The 12688-nt window shown below is 42.7% G+C and overlaps 1 pseudogene; it reads right to left on the bottom strand.

Moving 5' to 3' along the window:
• The window catches only part of LOC150039949 (piezo-type mechanosensitive ion channel component 2-like), a 171862-nt pseudogene that overhangs the window by 57778 nt on the left and 101396 nt on the right, over positions 1–12688 (bottom strand).

The following is a 12688-nucleotide window of genomic DNA, read 5'->3' as shown; positions in this document are numbered from 1 at the left end:
CATTTTAGAATTCATTCCTTTGAATACAGATCCCTTTGAAGTATGGCCTTCAAGGAGTGAAAAATGAGTAGAAAGAATTTGGCCTAATCTGGTTCAATAAAAAAAGGAGTGAACCATCATTTGGATCCTAAATGTTCAGCAGGCTTTTAACAAGGTCATGTGAGAGGCACGAGGATTGTTTACTCTTACATGGAAACCACAAGTGTGTTATATAGGAGAGGGTTCCACTTACTGACAGGATATTTTTCATTGTAATCACAAACACGTTGTATGCAATCAGCCAGTCCCAGTAACGCAGGATGCTCTTGATGGGTTTCAGGAGCAGATCGCCTCCAAAGAGCAGGAAATAGAAACAGGCCACCAAGTAGCCCATGCAAAAGATGCTGATCCTAGTTGTTCCCGTAATGAAGATGATGGTGAGGACGAACCAGAAGAGGTAGCTAAAGATGATCACTTTGGACATGTCCAAGTAAGATCTGGCAGGGGGAGGGGGGAAACAACCTCCAAACAGTCAAAAGACAACAACATAACAAGCAAGAAGCAAGGTCAAGAATGCCACTGTATGAAGGGGGGAAATTCATCCTTGATATTGGAATAGTTGAGAAACCATACTATGATCCCTGCATCCATCTTTCCTTTCCCACTGGCCTGGTGTACAGGAAACCCTGGCATAAGTAGTAATATACAAACATGAATTGGGGAAACCCTGTGTGAATGAATGCTTATCATTTTCTTTTAGTCAAATTTCTCGCAAATAGCTTCTTTTTAAGTAGTGTTCTAGAGAGATCTGAAGCAGAGGAGCCATCTGTATGCAATGCTCATGTCTGGGTGACTTGAGGAGACGAAGCCATTGTTACCTGCAGTGAATAAAATCTGGCACGGGGTTGTGTTGGCTGAATGAAGCTGCATCTAGGTTCATGCAAATTTCCACATTGTCCCCAGCCATGATTCGTACCGCAGCCTTATTTTCATCCTCAAAAATCTGCCGTTGCAAGGAGGCACACAGGAGCAGCATGAAGTCATCTGGCAAGACAAAGGGAGGTGACTACCACATCACCTCCTGTTCTGGGGTCCAGTGTCACAAGCAGCATGAACTAGCCACCAACACCTGTGGGAAAGTGCATCCCCAAAGTTCGCACCCTAGGCTTTCAGGGTCTAGTAAAAGTCATTACTTGCCAGTGTGCCAGAGGAAAGATAGAACACACAGGCTGGGCCTCCCCAAGAGAAAGCCTGGGATTTGTTTGCACATTGCTTTATACCAGTGTGAGGTGTTCACTACTAGGCTTCTAGTTGTAGAGAATTTTTCCTGAGACAGTGTGGATTTGCATTAATTTCCCATTCGGATTTTCTTTCTTTCTTTCTTTTTTTGGTACTGAGGCTCAACTTGGAGCCAAGGTCTTTTCTTTTGGGTTTGTTTAGTCAACACTGGTACTCCACCACCTTAGCCACACCTCCACTACTAGCTTTTTGCTGGTTAATGGGAGATAAGAGTCTCACAGACTTTTCTGCCTCGGCTGACTTTGAACTGAAGCTCTTATATCTCAGCCTCTTGAATGGCTAGGATTGGAAATATTAGCTATGCATGCCAGGATTCTTCCTAGTTTTGAGAAAGCTACTGGAGCACTTTTCTTCCTCATATTCTTTTTTTTCTTTTCCCAGTCCTGGGACTTGAACTCAGGCCTGGATACTGTTCCTGAACTTCTTTTGCTCAATGCTAGCACTTTGCCACTTGAGCCATTGCACACTTCTGGGTTTTACTGGGTATATGATACTGAGGAATTGAACCCAGGCCTTCATGCATGCTAGGCAAGTGCCACATTCCCAGCCTGGACCTTCCCCATATTCTTTTTTATCTTTTACATGTGATAGATGTGACATTCTTGTGCCATTCCCTGTGCATTAGTACCCACATGATATTCCTTGAGCTTAGATACACTAAAGGGGGCAGAGAGAAAGACAGGAAGAAGAATATCTAAGAGCTGCCTGGCACAGACCCCAAGGCCAGGTCACCAGAGCCAAGTCATAGGTTGCTTTGTTGGTCCTAAAATCCTGAAATATTTAGGGCAATCAAGTACTCTGTATTGTCTGACACTCCCTACTCTGTGTGTGTGTTTGGGGGAAGGGAAAGAAACTGCTCCAATCCTTTATTTACTGGCTTCTTTCAAAGGCTTTGACCTGTTCATTCCTGCCTGAAAGCCTCTTTCTTGCCACTACAGCCTTGTTTTTCATTTTGGCCTGCCTGATAGTGGCATCTTGAAACCTGATCACAACTCAATCTGAGAGGCCTCCCTCTCTACTACCTTCAAAAAGATGGGATATGCAGATACCTGTGACTAAGGAGGGAACATATTGGAAAGGGAGTTATACAAGTGAATGTGGGACTTCAACGTTGATTTATTAATATTTGCAAATGTAATAGAGCAAGTAGGAACCATTAATGACTTGCAATATTAATGAATAAAACAACCCTTTACATGATTGTGAAGTTCAGGGAAAGAAGCAAAAGCACTAATGCCTACCATGGGAAGAATAATGAGCCAATGTAAACTCGCGTATGAATGTCATGAACCCTGTGGTGGAAACACTTACAGACCAGAAACACAGGGTTGGGTCGCACAATGAAATCAGGGAAGTACAGCCATTTGATAATGTTGTCGTTGAAGTTGGCACCCTTGAATCGCCATGGATAATCTGTTGGGGGGAGGGCCGAGATAAACAGCAAACATCAATTCTCCAGTGGCCATTGATAATGACTTTTGCTAAAAGCCGGGGGACGGGGCTCACCTCGGCAGGGGGCAGGTGGGGATGCCAATGCAGATGAAGTACTGGAAGGTGATGATACAGGCCAGGAAGCAGCAGTACTTGGGCCAGACCTCAGCGATGGCTTTTCTTCTGCGTCGATACAAGACGGCAATCAGCCAGCAGGCATGAATCATGGCATAGAAATCCATTCGCTGACCGATTACATTCACTGACATTAGGAAACAGGTCTGTGTAAGGGTGATAAGATGCAAGAGAGATCGGCTTTACAGGGAAGGGGTTGTGGGCCAGTGCACCTGCTGGGGTAGAGACCTACAGTGCTCAGGCTGTCTCTACTGAGTGGGAAGATAGACTATGCCATTGTCACAATAACCACCTCATACTAAAGAGATAGCCTTACCACAATCATGTCAGGTTATAGCATTCATTGTGGCTGCAGTTTGAACTTGCATAAAAATAGTGTAAAAACAAAAGGTCAGTATTATAATTTTGAAGGTGCAGATACTGGGGGATGAAATACAGGGCATCAGGTCACGCTCTTGGTTAGATTTGAGCTCAAGGCTGGTGGTCCACAACTTGGGATACACCTCCTCTTCTGACTTTTGGTGATTAATTGGAGATAAGAATCTCAGGAACTTTCCTACCTGGGCTGGTTTTGAACTGCAATCCTCAGATCTCAGCCTCCTGAGTAGCTAGGTTTACAGGAATGAGCCACCAGTACCCAGCAATTAAAATTTTATTCCTTATATGGAACTATTATGATAACTGGTCTCCATATAGTTGGATGGTTCTAGAGAGGCCTCTGTTGCAGTTGGAGAAATGGCTTTTGAGTGTGGAAAATTCCCAGCCACGCTAACCAGTAGTAGCAGCAGCAGCAGCAGCAACAGCAGCAGCATCTGTATATCCCAAGAGGATCAAACTTCCTGGCTAAAGATAGATAGTGAGGCTCTGGTGACCAGCTAGCCAAAGATGCTACTTGACTTTTCATGGTAAATAGAAATAAATCACCTTGGTATGAAAACTTACCTCCAGGCCAAATTTGTAGAAGAAGTAGTTTATGAAGTATTTGGCACAATTGATAAGCCCATCATCTAGGTGAAGTCTTGTAATGTCATGAAAGATAGTTTTAGACACAGGGGCTGTGAGCTTGTTCCGACCTCGATAGTACTCTTGATGGCAGTAGATGGTGACTTCAAAGGCCAGAATAGCTAACATCAGAAGATTATTCTACAAATCATAAGAAGGAAAACAAAAACAGGGTAGACCAAATGCTTTACAATTCATTAGTTTTAAGCAATCCCCATCACTGTACTTAATTCTGGATATCTAAAAGGACATTTTTATAATATCCTACTAGTAATTCATGGTAGGATTGAATGGAAGACTGATTCTCCCTGTCTTATTTGTTGTGGAGTCATCTCCATTGAGGACTCAGGCTGGGTGCCCCAGGAACAGGAGGTAAAATCTCTGTACATCACACTGGTCACTCCTATTTACTTGCTAAGTACACTCCATATGCTAAGGAAGCAGAGTGCCTGCCTATTGGAAGAAGGCAGTCTGACCTTATAGGAAGTGTAAGTGCAATGATAGCAGGGAGATATCCTGGGATTACACTATGCTGGAGAAGTGGGGTGCCAGCTAGAGGGAACGCTTTAATATCACTGATATCCGACCCCAGAAAGAATGCTCATGAGGGTAAGATTGTAGTTCTTATAACGATAATAATGGAAATAATTAACATGCAGGGAAATAGCTGACAGATATTAGTATAATTGCTATTTTCAAATATTAATGTATTTTATCCTTCTAAGAGCGACTTTTAACACTATCTACCATGTAAGGAAAAACTGGAAATTGCACAGCATGTGCAAACCAGAAGTGGTGCTGTGACTCAAGTGGTAGAGCACTAGCCTGAGAAATCTCAAGGACAGTGCTCAGGCCCTGATAGAAAAAGCTAAACAAAAGCACCCTTACCCTGAGTTCAGTACTTGCAAAAATCACACACACACACACACACACACACACACACCCCTAACTGCCAAGTATATGGTTTTATTTTATATGAATGGCTAGTATAATATGACCATGACTGCTTAAATTATCTGTCAAAGTAAAATGTGAAAAATTATGTTCTTCTGTTTGTACTATGTTTCTATGAGTATTTGTTATCAAAGTTTTTTCAGAGATATGTATTTTATTGTTTCTAGCTATAATATATACCCTTTAAAAATATAGAGACAATTTAAAAATTTCTTGCAATGGAATGCTAGTTTCTTGTAAACTATAGCATTTCCTTTTCAGACAATTTTGCTTCTTTGTTTCTGGCCAAGTTAACATTATGCTTTTTAAAAGATTTGCAATTTATTTTGGATATATTTTAGTTCTGATGTTTCCATCAAACTTGCTCTTTATATTGTGAGCTCCTTAACATATTTTATCTAACCAACATGAGACTGCTTGGACAACTTCCCTTCAGCATATAAGATGAGTACTGATTTTAATATCCACTTGTTTGCAGCCAAGGTGACTCTCAAAACCATGGAAGAAGATGCAGTGATGACCACACAGGACACTGAGACTGTCCTGGGAGAGGACTGCAAATTGTAACTGTGCAGTTATAGGCTAGGCACAGGAGACGCATTACCCTCAGGTAGACGAGCAAAGGAGAAGACTTCCGCAGGCCAACCCATTCTGTTGGGTCCACAGGAGCACTGTAGAGCAGAGATTTGTTTAGATCTTGAAGGGGGATATTGGTTTGATTTTCATTTGGCTAAAAAGGAGAGAGAAGGTAGAGTCAGTTTGCCAAGTGGACATGGGCAGGCTTTTCTCCCTCAGCTCTGGGCATGGTAGATTTGGGAGCTCATTTCAAGGGGGATCTAAACTCCAAAGTAGATGCAGGTCCAGGCTAACAGAGCCAGACTGTACAACTTCGCCTACAATCTAGGCTGCATGTGCTGAATGGGGAGTGGTGGGGGTAGACTCTAAGTATCTGCCTTGCTTCCCTAACGGACATTCAGGGAGGTCTCCCATCCTCAAAGCTCACCAAGGAGCAGTTGACAGAAAAGTTCTCAGGTTTAATGGTTTGTAGCTGGTACAACATTTTGCAGATGATGATCACACACGTCCACACAGTGCAGACACTTGAGGCCACACGGCGCAGCTTGGCATATGGCAGAGCAAAAGCCCAAGATATCAAAAATACATAGTTGAACAGAGACACCTGGAAACATAAAATCAGAAATGGGGACAAAAAGATATGATATGAAATAACATCAAAGGCAAGACAACTTGACTTCTCCAGTTGAACGTGTTGCTTGTGTTCTTGGCATGCACAGGGACATGAGGGAATGAGTGAATTATGGTCTGGAGGATACTACATTTTATATGGAAGACAGATAAGACATAGGATAATTTAATAGCTATAAAACAACAGCAATAGCTAGGTTACAGATGTATGTGAGTTTCTGTGAGAGCATTTACAAGGGATCGTTGGTCTGATGAGTGGGTTCACAAAGAGCAGAACCAGGTGAATGGGGTGAGTACTGAATGTGAGAGGTGGGTAGTAAATTCCAGTCAACTATGCAGAAGCAAAGGCAAGAAAGTATGGAAACAAATGATGAGAAAAGATGACTACAGACCATGGGGAATTAAGAGTTGGAAGTATAAAATGCCACAGTAGACTGGGCACTAGGATTATAGGCTCATACCTATAATTTTAGCTACTCAGGAGGCTGAGGATCATGGGCAGGAAAGTCTGTGAGACTTTTATCTCCAATTAACCACCAAAAAGGTAGAAGTGGAGCTGGGGTTCAGGTGGTAAAGCAGCAGCTTTGAAGCAAGAAAAGCTAAGGAGCAGTGCCTAGGCCTTAAGTTCAAGACTCAGTACTGGCACATAAAAGAACAGAAAAAAATGAACTGAAGTAAAATAAAATAAAATGCCACAATGAGGGAAGATAGAGACATAATCAGAAGTCAAATTTCAACGTATCTCGCATGAGCCATGCAATGGCACATGAACTCATTCTGCAGCAAACAGAGAGGCTTAAAGGACCTGTTGACAAAGAGTTTGAAAGTAAGGTATGATCTCTAGCTTCCTTAGATAAATGTGATGGAAAAATAGAGGATGTGATATTGGTCAGACTTGAGGTCAGAGACCAGTTACCCTGGGATTTGCAGGGGCTAAGGATGTGAGTCACAGTTGGAAGGAAGCATTAAGGCAGTTGCACTGGACTTAAATGGAACATGAGATGAGATGGACTTAAGTGGAACATGAGCTGGATTTGTCGCTGAATCACTTGATGGAAGCAGGTTGGAGACTTGGAGGGAAAGGTGTAAGACATTACCTCAGGTTTCTTCATGGCAAACTGAATCGATGCTAGAATCATTGCTAAGATAGAAAATGCTGAGGGGGTGGGGCACAGGATTTCGGAAGGAGAACAATAAAGTCAACTCAAATATATTGGCTTTTAGCTGCAAATGAGGTTATGTATCAAGGAGATATTCCCCCATGTCTAATGACTTTCCTTTCCATTAATAGTACAGAAGCACCTCTGTTGTATTCAGTCATGGAATATGTTGAATATTCTTAAAATAATGCCTTAGGAGCTGGTTCCTGTGATCCTAACTATTCAAGAGGCTGAGATCTGAGGACTGTGGTTTAAAGTCAGCCTGAACAGGACAATCTGTGAGTCTCTTATCTCCAATGAACCACCAAAAGGCTGGAAGTAGAGCTGTGGCTCAAGTAGTAGAACATTAGTCTTGAGTGCAGAAGCTAAAGGACAGTGCCTACCAAGAGTCCAAGTTCTAGTACTGGCACAGAAAAAAATGCCCTAGAAACATTTAATGCTACAAGAAGAAAATAACAGCGTGAATTTACTATAAAGTCAAACATGTATCAAGTCCAGAGCTCTATGGGCTATACGAGGGAAGGTTAAAAGAGTAGGCTTGGCTGGGAGCATGGTCTAGTGGTAGAGTGCTTGCCTAGCATGCACAAAGCCTGGGCTCAATTCCTTGGTACCACATACACAGAAAAAGGCAGAAGTGGTGCTGCAACTCCAGTAGCTCAAGGATAGTACCTAGGCCCTGAATTCAAGCCCCAGGACTGGCACACACACAAAAAAGACATTAGACCTAAATTGAGACCGGAAGTGTAAGCACAAGATAGATGGGGAGAAGACAAGGCAGGTCCAAGGCCTTATAGTTAAGAGAGAACATACGAGGGACACACACTGATAGGTAAATGGTGTGTGTGCTGGAAAGGCAGTGTGAGTGTTTGTGTGGGGGGAACTGTGTGTGTGTGTGTGTGTGTGTGTGTGTGTGTGTGTGTGTGTGTGTGTATGTGTGTGTGTGTGTTGGGACTTTGGATTGAACTCAGGGCCTGGATACTTGAACACTGTCCCTTAGCTTTTTCACTCAAGGCTGTCACTGTGCCGCTTTTATCTTTTGGTGATTTATTGAAGACTCTTATGAACTTTCCTCTTTGGCTTGGTTTTGAACATTGATCCTCAAATCTCAGCTTCCTTGAGTACCTAAGATTATAAACCTGATGCCTGGCTCCAGAGGACTTTAAAACCCACTCATGCTCTTGAGTTTATGAATAATAAGGGGCCAGAGCATGGCCTACTGGTAGAGTGCTTGCCTAGCATGCACAAAGCCCTAGATTCCATTCCTCTGTACCACATGCACAAAAAAAATAGCCAGAAATGGTGCTGTGGCTCAAGTTGTGGCTCAATATTAGCCTTGAGAAAGCATAAGGACAGTACCCCCTAGGCCCTGAATTGAAGCCCCAGTATTAGAAAAAATAATCTAAAAAGAAGGAATAATAAGGTTAAATGAAGTGTTTCACACCATGCATTTGTGAGCACTGGAGGGAAAGAGAGGGGGGGGAGAGAAGAAGGAGGAAGGAGGGGTAGAGGGAGGGACATGACAGGGACAGAGGTAGAGGTGGGGGGAACTCTATGGTGATGTTATAAGTAAGAGACTGTCACAATCCCATTTACTCTCTGGGAAGATTGGTTGAATAATGCAAAACATGTTGCATAAAAAAAAGATAATGACGGACGTGGCTTGAGCTTCTTTAACAACTGATTGGAGGAACACAAGAAGTGAGATCAAGTGCAGTTGTCACATAGGTACAGGCCTGAGCCACCAGTGGCCAATTTAGTTAAACTTTTTAAGGACTGCAGATAGCGATTACCTGGCTTAGTTGCTAGCAGATAGTTTGAATTGTGAGCATCTCAAAAATAAAATTAAAATAAAATATGCAAACATTATACAAAAACCACTTGTTAAAATAGGGACTCAATAAAACCTCAGTTCAGAGAAAGTTAATTTTCCATAGCAAAAGTGAAACAATTGCTGACAGAATGGTAATTTTTCTTTACAGACAAGAAAACAGAGGCTTTATACAAATGGATCAGATACTTAGTGGCTTGTCTCAAAGAACAAAAAAAAAATCCACTGTGACTAGATCAAAATAAGAAAGTAGGGCATCACAACCAAGCCATTTAGGACCTAAGCCACCCGATTTTCTCTCCAGTCTTTCTGTCTTCTGAGTTCCTTGTGTCTTCTGAATGTCAAAGGTCATGCACCTAGCTGTGATGTTCTAATACAATAGGCACGGAATGAAAAGCACCAAGGAGAGATGGAGAAGGAAACAGATGGATGGGCCATTGTGATTGATTCTATTCTGTCTGATAATACAACAAACTTTCACTTGCCTCTTTCACAGTAACCCAGATAATGTAGGAGGAGACGATTTTGATGATGTGCAACTCCAAGATCCACCACATGAACACCTGCAGCTTGTGAAAATACTCCAGGAATTTTAAGAAGAGCACAGTGAGGCGATCAATCACCAGGTGCCATTTGTTTCTTAGATCTGCAAGACAGTAAGGTCACCCAAGAGCATGAGGACTGTCTGTATTATTCATTAATGCATGTCTTATAACTTTCAAAGAGGCTGCAAAATAGTTGTAGTGGTGAGATTCAAGAGAATCTGCAGAGATGAGGATCTGAAAGCCCCAAGGCATTCTGATCACATGGACATCGTAAACTGAGATCAGAGACAATGTCACTGTAACCACACTTCCGCAATACTGATGTAAAGAAGCATTTGGAGGAAATAATGATTCCCTAGTTCCCTGGGAATTCTAAGTATCCCAAGCTCTCTGTCAATGCCATGTTTCTTGTTAAAATGATGGTGTCAGAAGTCACGAGCTAAAGCTCTCCTTCTTCTCTGAGAGGACATACCTGTCTGTAATCTTCAAGAAGTGGGTGCAGCCTGCGCACCCCTTTTCCAAATGAAAAAATGACTGGATGGCCCAGTCCACAGATTCAGGAAATGTGATCAAATGCAGAGTCTAACCATTTTTGTTTTCATTTTATCATGACAGTTTATTCTTTCCACCTTGGGGTAGACACACAGGATATGCTTCTCTCTAGAACTGTGCTGGCTTACTCTGACTGAAAGCTGCAACAGGTTTACTTTGGCCTGTCGTATCCACATCACGGATTATTCCATTATGTTTGTAGACAGAAGTTCACACTCTCTACCTGGCACCATAAGTAAATTTAACATTATTGTACATAGTTCTGAATATTTAGTAAGGTTGCAGTTGTGAAAAATGCTTATTTATAACATGACACAGAAACCGGTCAATGGAAAGTTCTGGGTACATGATTGGGTGGTGTACATAGTTATTACATGTGATGATGTGTGAATATAAACGTGCCACTAGGAAAGTTCAACCTCCCTGAAGTCAACAGAGGAAGATCTGAGTCTGAATCCCTCACACTGGGGTGCAGGTGGTGTTCAGCTATGTGGGGATGTCTCTGGTCCTTTCCTGCCTTCTGAGATGAACGGGAGCAGTGACTAGGTTTGCTGGAGGAACTTGTCTCTGAGAGGAATCTTCCTCCTTATGCGCTTTGTAATTTCTATTTTTATACAGAAGAAAAGACCATTAAAAACAAGGGCAGCAGGCTGGGTATCGGTGCTCACATGAAAGCTGAAACCAGAGGATTATGGTTCAAAGACAACTCAGGCAGAAAAAGTCCATGAGACTCTTATCTCCTATGAACCACCAAAAGCCAGAAGTGGAGCTTTGGCTCAAGGGGTAGAGTGCTAGCCTTGAGTTAAAAAAGCTCAGGGTTGGGCTGGGAGTTGGGCCTAGTGGTAAGAGTTCTTGCCTAGCATACACGAAAACCCGAGTTCAATTCCTGGGTACCACATACATAGAAAAAGCCAGAAGTGGTGCTGAGGCTCAAGTGGTAGAGCTCTGGCCTTAAGAAAGCTCAAGGACAGTATTCAGGCCCTAAACTCAAGCCCCAGGGCTGGCACCAAAACAAATAAGCTCAGGGTCAGTAACCAGACCCTGATTTTAAGCCCCAGGGTCAGCACAAAACAAAAAGCAAAGGTGCTACCTCAGTGTTCTGCCTCTGAGATGGCATTTTGCTTCCTCTTATATGCCCTGGATACTGTGGCACAGATGAGTGGCTCTGTCCTTTGCATACTCTGTCAGGGAACATTTCCTGATTACTAAGGCCATTTGATCCCCATCGTATCCTGTTAAAATATTTTTATTTTAAGTCTACAAATAAAGGGGAAGAAACCCCTTGACATCAGAGTAGGCAGAGAAAATGCCTAGGTAACATCTTTAGGAGCTGCCTTAAATGATCAGTGGTGGGACTGATTGCACATTTTCTTCATTCTTAGTTCCTCTATCCCAGGAAAATCCTTGACAGACTTCCTCAAGAAAATGTATAAAGCTGAGACCGGCACCTGCACAGGGGCTGCTGTATCCTCTATAGGGGATGGTGACATATGTCCTTCTGGTCCCTTGTGGTCTCCAAACCAAAGCCCTGCCTGCTGGTCTGGATTTAGTAACAGCCATTTCCTCTTTTCTCAGTCAGATTAGAAGGAAATAATTGGAACAGTTGAACCAAGAATATTATAGCAATCAAATCCAACCAAATATATATCTGCCAAAATCCAGGAAAACTCCTGCTTTTATTTCTCCAACTCACATACAGATCCTATGGAGCAGGTCAATGATTCAATCAGTCAGAACAAATGCTAGGAGTGAGATAGTTACCTGATGTTTCTTCCTCCTCTTCTGACTCCTCTTCGTCATCCTCTGATGCCTCACTGTCTTTCTCAAGCTCACCCTTCTTGGCCTTTTCAGAGTATCCCTCTAGTTTCTCCTCCCCGGGCTCCACCAGCTTTGGTATCACAGGTTTTTCCAGGCTAGAGGTGAGGTTTAGCATGGCCAGATCTGGGAGGCTTCCTTCAGGATGGGCCAATCTGTTTGGCAGAGAACAACAGAGTCAGAAGAAGAGGACCATGAGAGAGAAGAGCAAGGGGCAAGTCAAAGGAGGATAAATGAAATGAGAATCAGTACACGTACAAAGACCTTGCAAGGTGGGGTGTTAGCATCTTGCCATGTTTGGTTGGTTTGTTTTAAGTTCTTTTGAAAAACAAACTCTCAAGTCAAGGTTTTAGTAACTTTTCATATTCAAGTTCCAGTGACTAATCAGGAATGAGAGCTATTGACACCTAAACTTGACATTTCCCCCCCCAGAGGAGGCAATGGTCAGAGTTTAGGATGTAGAAGCATGAAATGGCACATGTAGAGCAAGCATTTCATGACTTCACGGGGGGACTTACTCATTTTGGTGGATTGGTAATTTTTTCTTGATGCTGCTCAAAGTAATTGAAATAGAGAGGGAAAAAAAGGAGATGAGAACAGAAGAATTATAAGGAGAGTCAGAGATCATACATCATGCGACACATCACCCACTATTGCATTCCTGTATGCCTCTTGCAGGAACGGCCTAATGCCAAGTGCATGGCGGGATGGCATGAGTAGCGAGCTTTGGCTAGGACCCTAGGCTCAGCGACGGATCTGAGTGGATAGGACTGCGGGTTTGT

Source organism: Megascapheus bottae, unplaced genomic scaffold, assembly GCF_031878675.1.
Source record: "Megascapheus bottae isolate mThoBot1 unplaced genomic scaffold, mThoBot2.hap1 HAP1_SCAFFOLD_43, whole genome shotgun sequence".
NCBI classification, from domain to species: Eukaryota; Metazoa; Chordata; class Mammalia; order Rodentia; family Geomyidae; genus Megascapheus; species Megascapheus bottae.
Note: the sequence above shows the minus strand (reverse complement) of the source record. Positions and strands in the feature narration are given on the sequence as shown.